General features: G+C 35.8%; 2 protein-coding genes across 3 annotated transcripts in view; both read left to right on the top strand.

Moving 5' to 3' along the window:
* Positions 1-20,233, top strand: part of LOC134199939 (uncharacterized protein K02A2.6-like) — a 933,609-nt gene that overhangs the window by 502,491 nt on the left and 410,885 nt on the right. The gene's annotated exons all lie outside the window — the stretch shown is intronic.
* The window catches only part of LOC101743788 (tyrosine-protein phosphatase Lar-like), a 99,416-nt gene continuing 90,326 nt past the window's right edge, over positions 11,144-20,233 (top strand). For both annotated transcript variants that reach the window (XM_004928053.5, XM_021349128.3), the window contains exon 1: positions 11,144-11,388. The gene's annotated coding sequence lies outside the window, so the exon portion shown is untranslated. The remainder of the gene's footprint in view (positions 11,389-20,233) is intronic.

Here is a 20,233-nt window from a genome sequence, read left to right as displayed (position 1 = left end):
TCATTCGCGTTTTGTTTTGCATTCATTTCCGCAGATTGTGGTATGCTTTATTAAATAAAACATGATTCTTAAAAAGAGAACAGTTTTTTGCCGCATGACTGGATATTTCTAATTCAATTAGTGTTTTAACGAACCAATTCATTTTTAAGTGTAAATATTGTGCAAAAAAGAAATATCTGGACTTTACAGGTAATATCATAAGCAACACGTTTAGTTACCTAGCCAGAGATAATCAATTTAAGTTATAAGATGTTTCCTTTAAAAACTAGCAAAGTGTCGGTTTTTTTTTTTCTATAAAAAACTAACGTAGAGAATTCCTTTAATCATTGATATTTTTCTTCCTTTGTCGTATCACTCTTGTCAGAGCGGTTGTGGTCGTCATTCGGTATTATTGCTGTGGGCAGATGTTACTTGATGGAAGTTTGCCCATGCGATGGAGCAACTAAGTCGGCAGTTGGCGGTTGTTTGCATGAGTGTACCAGGCTCACCACAAACCGGTAGAAGTGGTGATTGCTCGTGAAGCGCATTGCTATTTAAACCTTCTTAAAATGTGCTGTAAGGTCTCAAATAAAATAACTCTACTTAAAGATACCTTTACTATTTATATCGCGTTGATTTTGGCACTTAAGATTTCTGACGTTTCGCGCTACGGGCTTCTTCATCGTTCCCTCACTGCTGAGGATCACGATCACATGTGACGTTCCTCCAGTGTTCGATCGTGGGTTGCATGGACCTCATGATATAGAATACCGCCAACCGCTCCCTTTACTAGATCTGACCATCTTATTATTACTAGATAGCGCTACGGGCTACGGCAGTGTTATTTATCATTATTTAAAATGTGTGCTAACTACCCTCATTTACAATAAATATTATTTTATTGCATAACATTAAAAACAAAAATAACATTTCGTTTCTTTGCACGCCGAACGGATTACCAATATCTTGAGTCAGTTTATTTGACAAGGAAAATACATGTTGAAATAAATAAACGCATGGTTGTGAAAACTAATTTTCATAAAATTAAAATATAAAATAAATCTCTAGTTAACAGAATTCTTATGACCCCAAAACGCTTTAGACAAAGCCTTGGGTCACCCAACGAAGTGTCGCGATCAAGAACTTTAAAATCCCTTTGTGGAAACATCAATCTTGCTTTACATCCCTTTACGCGCTTTGTTTGTCTTTCGTTAGAATGACAAAGTATCCGTCCCAAATGCGATCCGGGTTATGGGTGTCGATTAGACAAATTGCTATTTCTCGATAAGGCTGGGACTTTGGAACTACTAGCGTGCGATTCTTGATGCATGCCTTATATTTAATTGAAGCTGAAGGCAATATCAGAATTCTCTTTTTTTTATTGCTCTTGTAGGCAGACGAGCACACTGCCCACCTGATGGTGAGTGGTTACCGTCGCCTATGGAATTCAGAAATGCCAGGGGCAGAGCCAAGCCGCTGCCTACCACTTAATACTCTCCACAAGCCTCGTTTGAAGAAGGACATGTCATAGCGCTCGGGAAACACCGTGTAAGGGGAGCTCATTACATAGCCGGATTGTACGAGGCAAAAAAGACCCCTGGAAACGCACTGTGGATGACCGCAGTGGCTCCAGGTATGGATGAAATCTACACCGGTGGCGAACGGTGCCATGGTAAAAACGAGATGCCGATATCATCTCGAACAATTCCTCAGAGCACTCAGAGCAGAGAAGTACATTAAATTGGAAATTAAAATTGTCATTACTGTTTCTACTGAAGATAAATCATTATTATCATAGAAGCTAACGATTACTATAAAAATAAAACTCTATAAAATAGACAAACTGAAAACAGTTTCATGAAGATCAATTAAAAACGTTGATCTGTGTTTCAAACAAGAGAACGTGAAAAAATACATTTATGTTCCTTGGATGATGGCTACTGCGCATAGCCGGTAAGATGTTTAGCAACTTCGACGGCAATTTCTTTTGTCTTTGGCGAATCTATATGTGTATCTATATTTTTATATATAAAAATGAATTGCTGTTCGTTAGTCTCGCTAAAACTCGAGAACGGCTGGACCGATTTGGCTAATTTTGGTCTTGAATTATTTGTGAAAGTCCAGAGAAGGTTTAAAAGGTAGATAAATATGAAAATGCTCGGAATTAAATAAAAATAACAATTTTGTTTTTCGTTTTGATGTGTCCCCGTCAAACGGATTCCTTTTGTTTGTTTTAAGTTTATTTGTCTTTTATTTCACGATTGAGGCACTACGAAGTCTGCCGGGTCAGCTAGTATTAAATAAACGTCAAATAGGAAGGCACGTTAACTAAAGTACCCCAGTAACTGTTAATGTAGTTTGTGTAGTTAACCGTAACCGAAAAACTTGTGTAAATCGATACCTTCCAAGGGCAGCCTCAACTTATGTTCAGATTAACTATAAAATTACGGCTCAGCTTTGTTATACGTGACTCAGTGAAGCCATTAAGGACATTGTGATAGCAGAATCGACTTGGACGTCACATTTTCGTGTCATTGAAGAAATTATAGTGGGTATTATGTTTGATGAATAAAGCGTGACGCAATGGATACGTTCAGAACGAGAATGGAAGCTACACAAAGCTTTTTCTTACAAGATTAAATTTCAAACGGTTTTCATGTTTTTGATGAATGTACCCCCGCATTTTGTTCTCTTAGTCAATGATAAGGTATGATCAAAATGCTAAATTAATGTTAAGAAATTGTATTCAGAGCATTATTTTTGTGATTAAATAAACAGTGTAGGGTTTGAAATTGTTGAATGTTTTTAACAGACGAAGTGAAACTATATTTTCTGAAATATAAACTAGTAATTCGTATGAATTTTATCAAGCTCATTAGACATTTAAATAAAGATAACGTATACGTTGTTTCTTCGTCTTAATGGTGCCTCCATTAAAAAGAATATAAGACAACTGTCTATAGACAAATTTTTAAATAATACTTACTTTATTTATGTTTATTTCTAAATATGTGCTTTTTCGTACATCGCAGCTTATTTACAATAGTAAGTAGATATAGATATAGATTTACTTCCTCAGATGATTCTTGTCTGGAATCGCTCATAGCGACATGCGCATTGCAGATACAAACATATAAAGAGTGTATTTAAAATTTTTCATCTATTTTAATTGTGTATTAGTATATAATAAAGCATACTCTACTACACTCTAGTCTACATACTTATCATCCCATAATAAGCTCTATAGTATTAATAATAGGATAGATATTGTTTACTATATATGTAGTGAAATAAAAAAAGGTGTGTGTACGCGCGTGAGAAGTTATACTTTATTTTTATTAATTTATTTCTTTTTTTTTTAATATTAAATAATTAATAATAAATATTTAACGTTAATAATTTAATAATATTTAATATGAATTATATTAAATAATAATTTTGTCATTTATATTACTAAAAAATGAATGCTAATAACACTTTTTTTACGAGTGTACATGCGCGAAAGTTTACCTGCGGCTATATTCAGACTCGCCATGTTACGTCGGTCGTATTGTAATGAGCGATTTAGTGGGCAACTTCATTCTGTTAATTTTGTGTCACGGTGCGCGCGCATCGTAAAATTTCACTCTCATCACCATAACATGCCTAACATAACGTGCCTAAAGAAGTATAATTTCAAAATAATAATAATTTAGTTCCTGTAAAAGTAAAAAGCGAATAAATTGTCATTAAAATAGAACTTATCCTCTGTTGTAGTTTCATGTCTAAGGTTCATCCAAGCAGCGCGAGCTTTGCTCTCCAGTTCCCGATGGTGACAAACAACTTTCTACAAGTTAGTCAGGCGCTAGAGTAATAAATGTTAGTGAAGTCTTGATATAGTTCTGTTGAACGATCAATAGTGTTGGCCTAAGTTGGATGAAGACGAATCGCCACTTTTATTACGAGCATGTCTAGCCGTTTTATATCGGATCACAGAAATGTTGTGTACGACATTTGCATCAAGGTATTTCAGAATGACACTATATCTGGTGGTATATTACTGGTGGAAGGACCGCTTGTGAGTCTGCACGTGTAGGTACCACCACCCCGCCTATTTCTGCCGTGAAGCAGTAATGCGTTTCGGTTTGAAGGGCGGGGCAGTCGTTGTAACTATACTGAGACCTTAGAACTCATATCTCAAGGTGGGTGACGCATTTATGTTGTAAATGTCTATGGGCTCCGGTAACCACTGAACACCAGGTGGGCTGGGAGCTCGTCCACCCATCTCAGCAATAAATAAAATAAACGGTTAAGGGAGTCCATAGACGTCATCAACGTAAATGGCATCACCCACCTTGAAACATAGTTCTGAATCTCAATTTTATAGTACAACGGCAGCAACACCCTTAAAATAGAAACGCATTACTGCTTCACGACAATAAGAGGGTGATGGTACCTACATGTGCAGACACACAACACGCTCTACTAACATACATCGCTATACATCCCGAAAAAGATATTCTTTTTAGTCTATTTGATGGTGTCGATGGTAATGCTTGACACTAGAGGCTCAGCCAAAATTTCACTGGAATAAGACACGACACTCACTGCCCTAGCAATCTAATTTGAACCTCTATGAAAAGAAAGAAAAATTGTGCACTGCTGTGAATCAATTAGATTAGAAGATGGACAAGTTTAAGTTACACCAGATATTAGGATTTTTAAGCCCATAGACATACATTATACACAAATATTACCATTCGTATATAATGAAGAGAAAATATAAGATTATCGTCTGTCATAGCTTTTAAGCACATCATTGTGACTAAAATAGCCTGAACCATGATGTCAGACGCCTACGCTACGTCGCACAGCAAATCCTCAACAAAACTATCCATGGAGGTACTCATTTCGAACTTTCAATATTGAATCCTGCCCCGTTTTCAACAATATTGGATTTCATAGTTTGTTCGTATTTAATTACCAGATTATCGAAGGCAGCTTAAAATAGTTTAGCTCTAGTCTAATGGTTATTTATTCTCACGTTTCCCATTACAAAAATTTTTTCCTCTTTTGTCAGTGTTTTTAATAGACTTCGCATAAAATTGGATTTTATTTTAGTCTACTTAGCAGTAAAATTAATAGTCCTGTTCCCTCTTTAAATAGTTGCTAGCAAGCATTTAAACGGAGTTTAATTTAGACGGCAAAATCGAATCTTTTTACTGTTCCCAATGGACAGCCACACTCTGTTTTTTGTGTTTTGTGATTACTAGCCCTAATATATGTATATCGTAGCATAATTGCAGCTATTCCTCTAGAAATATAAGGTTTTTCTTTGGTCTCCTAGGCTATTGATAGGTTACGGGGCTATTTTAACACGATGGGTACGTGTGAAGTCATAGGGCTCAACTTGAGAAAATTTGCTAATACTAACCCTAGCAATAGCTGTGCTACGCTAAATCTACAACCAAGAAGTTCCGGCGAAAAACACAGTGAACTGTGTCTAAATGACATGATTTTAAAGTTTAAATTGTAGTGTGCAAGGCTATCCCACCCTTTAGAAACATAACACCAAAATATGCGGATTCGCAATACGCTCTAAAACAAGTTAGATCCGTAGTGACTGAGATTCTTGAATACGGCTTTTGACTTTTAGCGAAAACAATGTACCTAATCATTAACAAAAATGTAATCAGAAGCGTAAATTACAAACATTATATAAATTAATGTACGAAGGTAGTTTAATATGTTTTTATTGCCTATAATCACACGGGCCGTATAATTTTGACAAACTGCCACGCATTTTCGTATTATGCCTACTTTATGAAAATTGCTTTCTCTTTATAACGGCATCTGCCATTTCGCAAAATAAATTATAGACTTGTGTATCACAGTGGGTGGTACGCAGCGTGTTAAGCGCCTTGGCCTCAGTGGTTAGTGCATTAGCCTATTATAATGATATGTGACAAACACTTTCATAATAACCTCATTTTAACATCATTAAAAGAAAAGACAGAAAAACTAATAAAATGTGAAGGATGAAGTAAGAAAAAAAATAACAATAAAAGAAGAAACAGCAAAAGTCCTTTCTCATGTTGTAATAGATTTACTAGTACGTGAAACTGGCGGGTAGTTGTAAAACTCATACCGAATCCTTCTTCTTCTTCTCAGTCGTACACTCTTGGCGGAGTGGTCGTCGTTATGTATGTCTTATTGCTTGGTTGCGGCTTTTGTGAGGCTTCTTTATCTCTCTCTATTTGTGGCGGTACGTGTACATTCGTGAAGTCGTCGTGGCCTAAAGGATAAGACGTCCGGTGCATTCGTGTTGAAGCGATGCACCGATGTTCGAATCCCGCAGGCGGGTACCAATTTTTCTAATGAAATACGTACTCAACAAATGTTGACGATTGACTTCCACGGTTAAGGAATAACATCGTGTAATAAAAACCAAACCCGCAAAATTATAATTTGCGTAATCACTGGTGGTAGGACCTCTTGTGAGTCCGCACGGGTAGGTACCACCACCCCGCCTATTTCCGCCGTGAAGCAGTAATGCGTTTCGGTTCGAAGGGTGGGGTAGCCGTTGTAACTATACTGAGACCTTAGAACTTATATCTCGAGGTGGGTGGCGCATTTACGTTGTAGATGTCTATGGGCTCCAGTAACCACTTAACACCAGGTGGGCTGTGAGCTCGTCCATCCATCTAAGCAATAAAAAAAAAAAAAAAAAAAAAAAAAACATTCAGTAAGGGAACACTTCGTAGATAACTTAATCAAGTCTGTCCACCTTGTGGGTGATCTAGTGTTCTTTGAACCATTAATCGTTCGAATGAGCTTTAATTGCGGATGACTTTACTGGTGGTAGGACCTCTTGTGAGTTCGCGCGGGTGGGTACCACCATCCTGCTTATTTCTGCCGTGAAGCAGTAATGCGTTTCGGTTTGAAAGGTGGGGCAGCCGTTGTAACTATACATGAGACCCTAGAACTTATATCTCAAGGTGGGTGGCGCATTTACGTTGTGGATGTCTATGGGCTCCAGTAACCACTTAACACCAGGTGGGCTGTGAGCTCGTCCACCCCTCTAAGCTTTAAAAAAAATGATGTGTCCAAACATATTAAGAATTGCACAATCGACGAAAGAAAGCCTTTGTTTGATTTGGAGCTGTTTCAGGATGGATACATTGGTACTCTTTCATGGTGGATACATTAGTACCAAATCCTAAAACATGATAATAGGACACGCCGCCTTGACCCCACATCATGTGGGATAAGGGGAGGAAGAACGAAGAGGAGAATGCTATGGAACTATAATGCTAAAATGTAAAATGATTTTCTAGAAAATTGGTAGGACCGCGCTCTGCGCGTTCTTTCTTCTTCCTATTCGTACACTATTGACAGAGTGGTCGTGGTCATGCATCAGTCGGATCCTGCGATACCGATGCTCTCGCGATGCGACGCCGTGTGGCACAATGCTTCGCAGAGTGAGAGCAATCATTTATGTTGGAGTGAGTCTTCGCGTAAAATCTGTCAATTTCAATTCTTATGATAAATTAACAATAGCTTTCTTGAGAGATATATGTAAATTCAGGGTCAGTAGCTAAATTTTATGGTTTCTTTGATGTTTATATTTGCAATAACGATGGTTATAAATGTAAAGAAAAAAAGCTAAGCCACCACAATAATAGAATAAACAATGTTATACTGTTTATCCAAAATAATAAATGCGACCTTTATTTATTATTATTAATCCTGCTGGTAGCTTTGAAAGCCCGAATAGTCAGGTTTCACTACACTGTTTATTTCTGTCGCGAACCAGCAACGTTTCAGTTTGAACCAAGTTACAATTAAATTATCCCTCATGTCACATGTTCGGGGGTGGCATTCATGTGGTGATGTCTGTGGGCTTACTTAATACCAGGTGGGCCGGAAACTGATTCGCCAGTCTGCAATAGATAAAAACCAAACAAAATGTTATGCAAAACCAACTTTAATGTGCTCTAATGAAATATAAATTTATAGGTAGCTAAGAGATTCGAAGTACTTACTACTTCTGCCTCTATTAAATGAAAATATAGAACTATACTCTAACAAAATTTAGAGCGAAATAGGTATTACAATTTTATCGTTCAGCTATGAGCCTACGAAATGCTACGAATTTTCGTAGAGCATTGCTACGTAGGCTACGAAACTCATTTCGTTTATTGAGTTTTTTTGACTGCAAAATGTGCTTTTTGCGAGATGCCTATCAAGTTAGTGTAATTTATTTAAGTTTTTCATAATAAAGAAGAAATGCTCAAAGTCTTGTTAGGACTAACAAAGCAGCCCTTCTGCGTATCCATATCAAACAGCAAATAACCAAGCTTCGGGCCAGACTTGGATCGGACGCTTTGGTCGACGATTAACCCAAAACTTTACATTGGTTGATCCTCATAAATTAAAAAAAATGGTGTTTCGTAGTAACTTTTTTTTTTATTGCCCTTGTAGGCAGACGAGCATACGGCCCACCTGATGGTGAGTGGTTACCGTCGCCCATGGACTTCAGCTTGCCAAGGGTAGAGCCAAGCCGCTGCCTACCGCTAAATTGGAAATTGCTACCTGGGAATTGCTTCTCTAAATTTAACACAAAGTGACAAACGATCTCGGTTTTTATGTTAATACCGCTTAAAAACTAATTAGCCGATAGCAGAGAGCCTGTTATAGTTGAGCAATTACTATGGATTAACGTTTACAAACAAAGCGTTAATAGCCGATACCTAATCTTCATATATTGCTGTTTGCTTCATTTACTAACATGATAATTAAAGTATATTATTTTTAAGTGGATTGAATACGCGAATATTTATGACAAAATTATACGTAGGTATATATATATATATATATATATATATATATATATATATATATATATTAATACGTAAAGCAAAAACTTTGTATTCATTTTTACGAAAATTTACCGGACGGAGCAGTATGAAATTTCCCACACTTATAGAGAATATAGAGAAGAAGTGCACAATGCTATTTTTTTTTAAATAATGCATAATAGACTTTAAATCAACAAAGAAAAGATTACACACACTACCATGTATTTGACACAACACATACATAAAAATATACTCTTTGTTTACTGTCAATTGGGATACTTTTGTTATTGTTTAAAGTCTTTGGTCGAATTGAAAATAGATTAATATTGTTTGCCTTTAATAATATTGATCTATAGTGCAGTTTTGGCGAATACTGTGATTATATTATCGAAATATAATAGTGTTTGACAATAGAACCATAATAATGTTTAAACTTATAATTTCAATTAATTATAGTCGAATCTCGACTACTGGGAGGCCACTAGTCTATTGAAATGCACAAATGAAATGGAACAATGCTAATGATGAAAAATCTTACAGTATCAGATTGTTTCTTGTTTCTTTAAAAAAAAAATATTTCTAGAAAGATATTATGATCAAACACTGAAACTTAATAGAAATGAATTACATAAATATATAATTGATGGAAAAAAATCAAACGTCTATTTTTAGACGATAAAGTTACAAGAAAACGTAGCGTAAGGTTTTTGTAGGCGGACAGTATAATTCAGCACAGCACTAGCACATAAATAGTGAACGAATCTTCGTCCCACCTTGACTCTCGAAACTAATTCTTAAAGATTCCGGTCGTAAAGATCAATCTTCTATAACCTTGCGTGGGTTCTGCCATTCGGCCTATTTCGAGGTCAATGTTAAAGCGGTTTCAAACTGTTATTACAAAATAACTGTACCTAAAATCGGTTCAGGTAAAATCGATACAGTTTTAGGCTGAGTATAATGAAATCCTTTTGTTATTAGTCTGATATTCGTGCGTGATTCCAACCAATAATTAGCTTCAAATCTTAATTTAGACTAAATCCTCTATGAATAGATAGGGTACAATGAAGTTAAGCTATGCGCTGACAAAAATAGGTTTCTAACTAAGCCACTTACTTATTCAATTCTAACATTAATGTTAAAAAAATATATATAGAATGTATTATATTTAAAAATGCAATAGATATGCTTATAAACGATTTATAAAATTGTTTAAAACTTAGTTTCACTTTGGCATATGATAAAACATTTAGGCGTATTTATAAAAGTCTTAATTCCGCAACCTTTGTAAGCCTCCATTTTCACAGAATCATAATGAAAAGGAAACAAATCTTATTGATTGCAATCTATCTTGTCACGAGCACAGGTGTCGGGTCGATCGAGGGCAATGGCGTGAAAGTAAAAATGAAGATTGACAAAATATCTTCATGGTTTGAACTCTAAGACCGCCCTAAAATTAATTTGCTGACGGAATTATTTGGATGTTTGCCAATATTATTAGTGAGTTTTATTGATGGTTATAGTTTTCTTTTTTGTTCTTGCCATGAAATGACATCGTGGAGTAATCATTCATGTCTTAATTATATATCTATGTTTATTTGATCACATATAACTTTATTTAAATTTCGACGAAAATAAACTTTAAAATATAATTATTTAATAAAATCTTCGTCGCGTTTTTACTAACATTGACAAGTTTGTTTATCTAGTTATTTATTGTATTTCTCATGCTGGTACTATCGAAATATTTGAATAATTAATGACTCGAGTTTCCTATTCTCTTTCCAGATACGCTACAACAAAATTTGAATGTTACCATATAAAGAAATCATTTATTAAAATTAATATGACTTATTGTTCTAAGTTCCAAACGCTACGCGCTGATACTTTAAAAAAATAGGAAACTCGAATCAAAATTATTCACATATTTCGATAGTATCAGCATGAGAAATATAATAAATAACTAGATAAACAAACCTGCCAATGCAAGTAAAAAAGGGATAAAGATCTTAATGAATAATTAAATTTTAAAGTTTATTTGCGTCCTAATTTAAATAAAGTTATATGTGAAACTACATTAAGTATGGTGCATGTGTGAAATTATTCTGCCACAAGAAAAAAAAACTTTCCCATACAGATCAAGAAACCCCTCGAGCCTCGGAATCGTTTAGCTAACTAGCCCTGAAGGCATCCAGATCCGTTTTTTCTACCACGTTCTATCCTTACCGCGCGTACTTTATTTCTATTTGCCTGTACAGTGTACAGTGAGGTAGGGAGGGGGGTGGGGAGCAAGGGAGCTAGGCACGCGCGGTGATGTCGCCCCAGCCAGTCAAGCTGCGGCGACCGACCGAGCGCACGTTCGTGTACTCCACGCCGAAATAAATCAGAACTGGTGCTCCACCAGTGTGAGTGACGTGAACCAGTGATCGCACATGCGTGTCTTTGACAACACCGATAGTGAAACTCTGTGTGACTTGTGATTTTAAAAGTGCTTTTTTATTTTTTTGTTTTGTTTTAAACAGTGCACATCCGTTGCGAGTTTGCATCGTAGTGCCCGGATTTTTGAATGCCGGTAAGTGCATTTTTAACTAGATTAATTAATATAATATATACACGACCTTGGTGATTTTGTATTTCATTCCCGGTATGTAAGGACCGCTCGAGGCCTTCGCACGTTCATATTTTATTCAAGCTAATGCCACGGCCGGCGGAGTTATAAATTGCCTTTTAATTACTTACCTTAATGCTTTTCAGATCCTATGTTAAATCAAACTATAGTTAACCGACATAATAGTATAATAAATACTATGCAATTAAAACTTTGTTATAGAATAGTCGAATTTATAAAAGTTTTTAATAATTCCAAAACTGTATAACTGTTTTTCTGGAATAGTAATGAATTAACTTAAATCTTTAACAACATTGTATTAGCTGTATTTTTTTTAATAATGTATTTCTAAATGACGTTTTGTAGAATTTTGTACATTTATCAAAATGGCTTATCAAAGATCATCAAATTATCTGTACCCTTTTCAAAGCACTCCGAACACATTTATGGGGCTTATGTGGAGGGATTTGTTGGGCAAAAAACGTTTCATCCCTCATTAATCTTCCGGCCCGATTTTACTGCAGTGTTAATAACTTAATTGATTTAAAACACGGTGTACCTATATGAATAAAAAAGAATTTCATTTGTTAATAACAAATCGATATCGAGATAATAACAGAGGACTAGGTAATAAAGAGCAATTGCTTCAGCTTACAGAAATGAAAGTTGCAATGTACTGGTAACATTTTTAGAATAGTTAATCTACAAATTTATTTAATGATTTATTAGAAAAACCTAGGCGACTTTGTTACTATATTATCGGTGAATTTATGAAATACACTATTTTGGGGAAACTACTCGCGCGCCACCTGTCTTCAGTTAATGGTACTATGACAAAACCCAGAAATATAAGTAATAAATACTAAGGTTCCGCTTAATTGGATATCTTCCATATACAGAACACTAATAAACAAATATTCAATACTATATGATCAAGAAAATTGGAAAAAAATATACAATGTTAATAATTAATGATCATAGATCAACTTCTAAGCAACACGGCCAGCTTACAAAGATAGATCTGTATTGAGTTATTATGAACATTTAAATATGTAACGTGATGTATGTTCACCAGCGCTCACGGTTTTCCGTTATGGCTTCTATAAGGATGCTTACTGACTCAACAGCGTGACAACTACTTTTGCGGTTAATCTAGCGATTATACCTTAACACCAGGTGGGCTGTGAGCTCGTCCACCCATCTAAAAAAAATGTCAGTAACTTAATAAATTTTTACACTGAAAATTGTATGAATGTAATTCTTAAGATTATGGTTGAATTTGAACCATTGCGCGCACATAAGCGTTTTGAGTATGTATTATTATTATGTTAAAAAATAAAATCAATTTAACTTAGACTTGTCCGACCAGAGTTCTGCCACGTGGTTTTAAATCCTCTATTCAATTGCTTATAAATAATACAAATGATTTAAAAACAAAATGCTGGAAACATATTATTATGTTTTCACATGAATTTCCGATAAATCTGATTTATTAAACAAACAATTTTCGTAATTATTCAGTGATAGTAATATCTGACACGTCGGACTTTTGTTATAACGTATTTGATTATAAGCTCAATTAAACTTCAGCGTGTACCGTAATGAGGTAGTGAAGAGAATCAAAATATTTGAATTACTTAGTACGTTACTCTTACGAGGGCGGCACTGAAAATTTCGGGAATTAACGAAGTGACACAACATTACTATTTAAAAATGTATTTATTGCTTTTCGAAGTATTCTCCGCGAAATTTGACACATTTTTCCATACGATGGAACCAATCATTGAAGCAACCATTCCATTCGGAAGTTGGGGTCTCCAAAATGGCCGTTTTGTAGGCGTCCACAGCTTCTTCAGGTGATGAAAATCTCTATCCACGCAATTTATTCTTTATTTTAGGGAATGTATAGAAATCATTAGGGCTTAGATCGGGGCTGTACGGCGGATGGTCTAATAATTCTATGTTTTCTTGCTCTAAAAACTCTTTTGTTCTGTGCGCGGTGTGAGAACTCGCATTGTCGTGATGGAGGATGATGCGGCGGTTGCAGTTCTCTTTACGGAGTTCAGGAACGACCTGTGGCAAACAAATGCTAGCATACCATTCTGCATTAACCGTTCTTTGTCCCTCAAGAAGAATAGTCCTAACATGGCCGGTTTTGGAGACAAACGTGGCCACCATTTTTTTTGCAACACTCCGTGAACGAATAATTTTTGTTGGCTTTAACTCATTTTCGAACACCCAAACTCGTGACTGGTTTTTTGTTTCGGGTTCGTACGCGTATATCCAGGATTCGTCACCTGATACAATGTTGTATACAGCATTTGAGGATCCTGCGTGGAATCTTTCGAGAGTTCTGACGCACCAAGTAACGCGAGCCGCTTTTTGCTCTTCACAGAGCGAATGCGGTATCCATCGGGAAAACAACTTTTTTACACCTAATTGTTCATGCAAGATTATTTGTATTTGACTCATGCCAATGTCTAAAGTTGCCTGAATTTCGCGGTATGTCACATGTCGATCTTCCTCAATCAGCTTACGCACAGCATCAACGTTTTCTTGGGTGACTGCAGTTTTTGGACGACCTTGACGGAGATCATCACTGAGCTTGACACGTCCACGTTGAAACTCAGCAAACCAGCGATAAATTGTGGTTTTGGATGGGGCTTCATCACCAAATGCAGAAATCATCCGGTCAACGCACTGTTTTTGTGTTAAACCACTTCGAAAGTCATAATAAATCATCGCTCTTGAATGTTCTCGAGTCAATTCCATTTTCTCAACGACTAAACAAGTTTGACAAAACCTCGTGACAAGACCGAGAATCTTTTTTTAAATAAATAAATGGTATTCGATTTTTAAAACCAAGGAGTTTTCAATTAAAAAGATTTTAATATGACAGGAACAGTGGAAATATTCCATTCCCGATACTTTTAGTGCAGCCTAGTAAAGTGTCTTTAAATTAAATGTAGGCAACTTTTTTTTGGCCAAATTATTCAATTATATCGGAATGTTTTTAAATTAGCCTTCCTATTGATAGATAGCTAAATAATCTTACCTTGTTTTATATACTGGATACTTTTATTGCATTTAAAAAACTTTTTAATCCCGTCTCGTTGAAAATATTGAGTATCAAACAATTCTTTGGTATTTTCTTTTCTAGGCTTGAAGCTAGGCGTGTTCTACGATGTACTTCTCTAGGTCATGCCTTCATATAGATTTTAAAAGGTCCTTTTTGTTGACACGAGGAAAACCTTTCACAATACGTCCTTTAAAACTCCCGGGGGGAACACGGGAGCGATGTTGGAATGTGCAATGTGGGCTGAGTTCTGCAAGCTCATACCAATTAAAAGCTCGACAGTGTTCCGAAGAGGAGCCTTTGCTGAATATTTAAAGCCCCTTTCGTGATTTTCGTAAGTATAACGAAAATATTAAATATGACATTATTTTGGATAAATTTCACGTTCAAAAACCGTACACGGTTTTCCTTTTTTTAAATTTATTTTAACATCGAAGCTGAGTTATTTTTTTGTCTGCTTTGTTTGTTTGTTTGGAACGTTAAAGGCGTAGGTGAGTTTACGCCTGCTCCGGTGTTAGGAACTTAATGAAGTCCAAAGAAAAAACAACACGAATTCCATCTGTTTAATGAAACTTATAAGTAAGTGTAGCATTCACCAGAAGCAAAGTGATATCTGATGCCCCCACAGCCGCGTGGCGTCTACCGTAAAATAATCTTAAGTTTAAAGGTAGATGTGCAGTGAAATACCTTAAGACGACGCTTGTAGCTGAAAGGAATCACTGGTGGTAAGACCTCTTGGGAGTCCGCACGGGTAGGTACCACCACCTCGCCTATTTCCGCCGTGAAGCAGTAATGCGTTTCGGTTCGAAGGGTGGGGTAGCCGTTGTAACTATACTGAGATCTTAGAACTTATATCTCGAGGTGGGTGGCGCATTTACGTTGTAGATGTCTATGGGCTCCAGTAACCACTTAACACTAGGTGGGCTGTGAGCTCGTCCATCCATCTAAGCAATAAAAAATAAATAAATAAAAGTAAGTATTGTACTTTTCGACGAAGCACGTTGCTGATAACTCTATTTCTGTAATCTGACGAACGTGTTGCGGATAATAACATGTACTTTTAGGCTATTTAGGAATATTGTGTTCTTATTTTTATGATAAAATCTTAATACATAAATTATAATATATAATTATAAAATTAAAAATTTATAATAGTATCTAATACCATAGGAAAAGTTAAATCTAGTCCATTTAAAATCGTCTAGACCTAAAGCCTAAGACTTCACGTGTACTCGTATGAAGCGATGCGACTATGCCGTCGTTCAAATTCAGCAAGCATTTAATATTCTTTTCATAGGACTTCCGCGATTAAGGAATGACTTTTTCTTTCTTAGTGTTTCACTCTTAATCGGGTGGTCGTGGTCGATGACGCTGTATTTTCATTGGGTAGAGCCACCTCCGCGATGCGGCGCGGCTTATTGAAGGAATAACATCAGGTAATCAAAATTAATGCCGAAAAGCATTTGCAATTTTTACTGGTGGTAGGACCTCTTGTGAGTCCGCGCGAGTGGGTACCACCACCCTGCCTATTTCTGCCGTGAAGCAGTAATGCGTTTTGGGTTTGAAGGGTGGGGCAGCCGTTATAACTATGCTTGAGACCTTAGAACTTATATCTCAAGGTGGGTGGCGCATTTACGTTGTGGATGTCTATGGGCTCCAGTAACCACTTAACACCAGGTGGGCTGTGAGCTCGTCCACGCATCTAAGCAACAAAAAAAAATGGTGGCCATTGAATTTTACAATTACATAGTCAGCCACCGCCTAATTCCGACTACTGGGCATCACTATCCATACTCATTCACAGCGCGTTTATAGAGAACCCGTTTGCCACAGTCGATCCGGCTTTGATACGAGGTCGTCTCCTAGGTGTTGTGAGCATCAGTCAAAACATTACCAAAATTAATAATAGTATTGCTGACTTAATAATAGTATTACTGGTTTTAAAGTGTGTTGTAAGTCTGCACGTCTTGGTACTGCTATTCGAATTCTAGAAACAGTCATTCTGTTTGGAGAATGGGATTTTTACAATTGATACTTCGTCCGCATCTCGTGACGGATGGCGATATTTATGTTGTAAAATCTATATCGGTAACTACCCAAACACCGGCTGGAAAGTGAACCAATTTATATAATAAAAAGAAATAGAGATAAAAGTCCCTCTGCATTGCAATACTATACAACGCAGGGTTGCTTTGCCGCAGAAACACAAAAGGTAGTCACAGCCCGTGAAGTACCATAACACATATCTTATCATCATTAGAATATGCTGTCTTCAGTGATTCTTATTTCATAACATATTAGTACTTATAAGTAACAATCTTTTTTCCCAATTCTTTGATAAATTTATTCATATACTTACATATATAACTTATAAAATTTCTAAAATGACTGCTCAGACTAATTTCTAAAATGACTGCTCAGACTAACTACAAACATTCGTATTTATGTGGAATAGGAACACGATTTGGTCTGTTTTCAAGTTTGAATATCTGAATAATTTATGTTGGAAGCTGTTTGGACCGAGAGGCAGAACAATATTGATTTTGAACAAAAATAGCACTCAGAATATCGTTGGTTTATGTATATGCCAAACGTTCGCTCGGGAAACCTGAATTTACGGGTTGACAATAAATATAACATCATTTTAATAGCCTTTATCGTATTTTGATTGTTGTAAATTATAGTAATAGATCAAGGACCGCACACTGTTTTTCTCACCTCTTCTTCTCAGTAAGGGGTAGATTCTGCGAAATACTGCTCTTACTGGGGCCCAGTATAAGTAAGTCTCTCAAGTTGAGCCCTGTGACTTGACCTATCAGCCATTGCGTAACTGTAATAGATCCGTAGGCTACCAGCGAATAGATAACGGAAAAAAATGAACGATAAGTTTTCGCATCATAGATTCATTATAATATTTGGTTAGACAGTTTTATTAGAATACTACAACTTCAAAAAAATCTATAAACATAACGATTTGAATAAGCGAAAAATTTAGGGGTCGATTGCTAAGTGTAGAGAGATCTCTGTCGGATGATGTAGTTCTTTATAATTTCTGGATCTATATTTAAAAAAACGAGGATAATTTAAGGTCGTTGTGGCCTAAAGGATAAGACGTCCGGTGCATTCGTATGTAGCGATGTACCACCGGTTTTCGAATCCCGCTGGCAGGTATCAATTTTTCTAATGAAGTACGCAATCAACAAATGTTCACGATTGACTTCCACGGTGAAAGAATTACATCGTGTAATAAAAATAAAACCCGCAAAATTATAATTTGCGTAATTACTGGTGAGTCCGCACGGGTAGGTACCACGTAGGTAGCCGTTGTAACTATACTGAAACCTTAAGATTCATATTTCAAGGTGGGTAGCGGCATTTACGTTGTAGATGTCTGTGGGCTCCGGTGACCATTTAACACCGGATGGGTGTTAAGTTAACCACATAACATCTGAGCAATAAAAAATATATTTCTACCTATTTCTCTAAGTCCTTCCATTTATTGGCGGTAGGGTGTGTTATAAGATTTCTCAGGTTTTTTATCTGTTTGTACTAAGAAAAATTTAGTTTGTATTGCTCTTTTGACGGGTAAATTGAAAACCCGTTCGATTTTTTGTTCCCTGGTAAACCCTTCACTTCGAACGACGCTTAATTCGATTACGGTAATTGCTCACAATTAGATGAGCGAGCTAGATAAATCTCTAAACTAGATAAACGCCAACCAATATCTTTAAAAAAACTATTACCCACTCTTGGTCTTGGAAAAAACAAATATACCCTAAAGAAGACAAATAAATTCCATGTGTACTACATGAAAAGAATTTAATACAAAATTTAAGACACCAGTTTGCTGGCGTATTTCTAACATCAAATTGGGATCCTCATATAGCGAGGATAAGGGATCCCACTCAAATAAAAGCTTTATCAAATAATAAACCAATATACGACAAAAAACTATCTATAGTGAACTTTTTGTTCACAAAATCGAATCTTTCGACAAGCCAAACAATCTCTTGAAATACGAAAGTAACAGTTTCGCTAAACAAATGTAAAGTCCTTTAATGCATAAACAAAAGAAACACGCTTCACTACTCAACTTAATTTACTGAAGCAATTCCAACAATGCTTAATCCTTCAGCACCCGACCCCGATTGTATGGTATGCTTAATACACTAGAATTTCTCACTCCGGAATTCAGGAATCTCTTTGAATAAAAACATAAGTGTTTTAAAAATACTTGCTCAATTTAGTTTTGGGTTAATCTGTTAACTTACAATACTTTTTTATTGCTCAGAATTATCTACTGTAAAAGTTCTTTTTGATAGAGATGATACGTAAGTTGTTATTGGTTGGTATGATGCAAGCTCGCATTGCTTAGCATTGCCAAGCCACTTACTTTTACCAGCAATACATTAAATGTCGCAAGTTTAAATTGGGGATACTAATTTTGTTTTTCAGCTTAAAGTTAACATGATTTTGTGCTGATCGGAATTAAGCTTTCGGGTTCAAGTTGTGTATTTTATTGGCTCCAGTATGCACTTACAGCCTAGTGGGCAGTGAGCTCTAGATCTCTCTCTTATTCTTTTTCTTCCGTAATCTAATTGAAAAAAATGCGCTATTGAAATCCGACCGGCAACTGGAGTTAACTTAAGTAGTGCTATTATTATTGCATAATATATAATACAATATAAAAGGGGCTAAACAGGCGCATCTCCCATAGTGCAATCCACAGAAAGCCCGCGTATACTTTTTATTTGCATATATTGATTTGATTTATTTCATTTTAAAATATTATTAGACAGAATTATTTATTAGAACTAATTTGTAATGTTGAATCAAACTAAAATAAAATAAAATAATTATTCCATTTTAATTAATTTGTAAATGTGTTAAACTTTCTACCATTTTTTGCCATTCTAACTCGATCAGTAGTAGATAAAAATATATTTAACTAAACCGGACACTTTATGGGGCGTGACGATTCTATACAATAAGAGTACAATTTAAATAAATGAAAAACACAACGTTTTTTTTGTCAACACTCGATTTTACTGCCCATCAAGCTTATCCGGAATTTTAAATTAAATCGTTTCCTAACTAACAAACTAAAAATATACTACACAAATTTTACGTAAGCACTGTACCTGTGATATAAAAACAGCAATGATACAGTAAATAGAAATTGCAGGCGGCGATGTTCAAGTGATGGCGCGCCATAACACAAGGGGAAGCGGTCATTTACATTGATAATGAGGTACCTGTTTCTTTACAGCGTTTCCTTTGTCACGAATACTAATGACCTAGCAAAGTGAATCTGATGAGTTTCCCTTTCAACATTCGCGTAAACAAGTCGTTTAATAATTTACAAAATAATGTTGTTTTTGTTAACTTACACTGACAAAAGCTAAAGTATAACTTAATTTGTAGTATATTTCTATAGTAGCGTAGTCTAATTACTCCTTGATAATATCAAGCAATGTTATAAACAGTCAACCGCGAGTTTACCTGAACCTAATTATACATTTATATAGATTTACTAGCCGTCCTCGCCCGCTTGCTTGGCATTTAAAATTAACATTATTATTTATTGTCATTATTATTAGGGAGTCCAACACTCATATAAATATTAGCTTATCCATTAAGTACATGTATTTTCTACACGGATACCAAGTTTCAAGTCAATCGGATGCATGGTTCAGTAATTATAACGGAACATCCGTAAAAACCACTGTAGAT

Source organism: Bombyx mori, chromosome 13, assembly GCF_030269925.1.
Source record: "Bombyx mori chromosome 13, ASM3026992v2".
NCBI classification, from domain to species: Eukaryota; Metazoa; Arthropoda; class Insecta; order Lepidoptera; family Bombycidae; genus Bombyx; species Bombyx mori.
The sequence above is the reverse complement of the archived record's forward strand: the minus strand, read 5'-3'. Positions and strand labels throughout refer to the sequence as shown.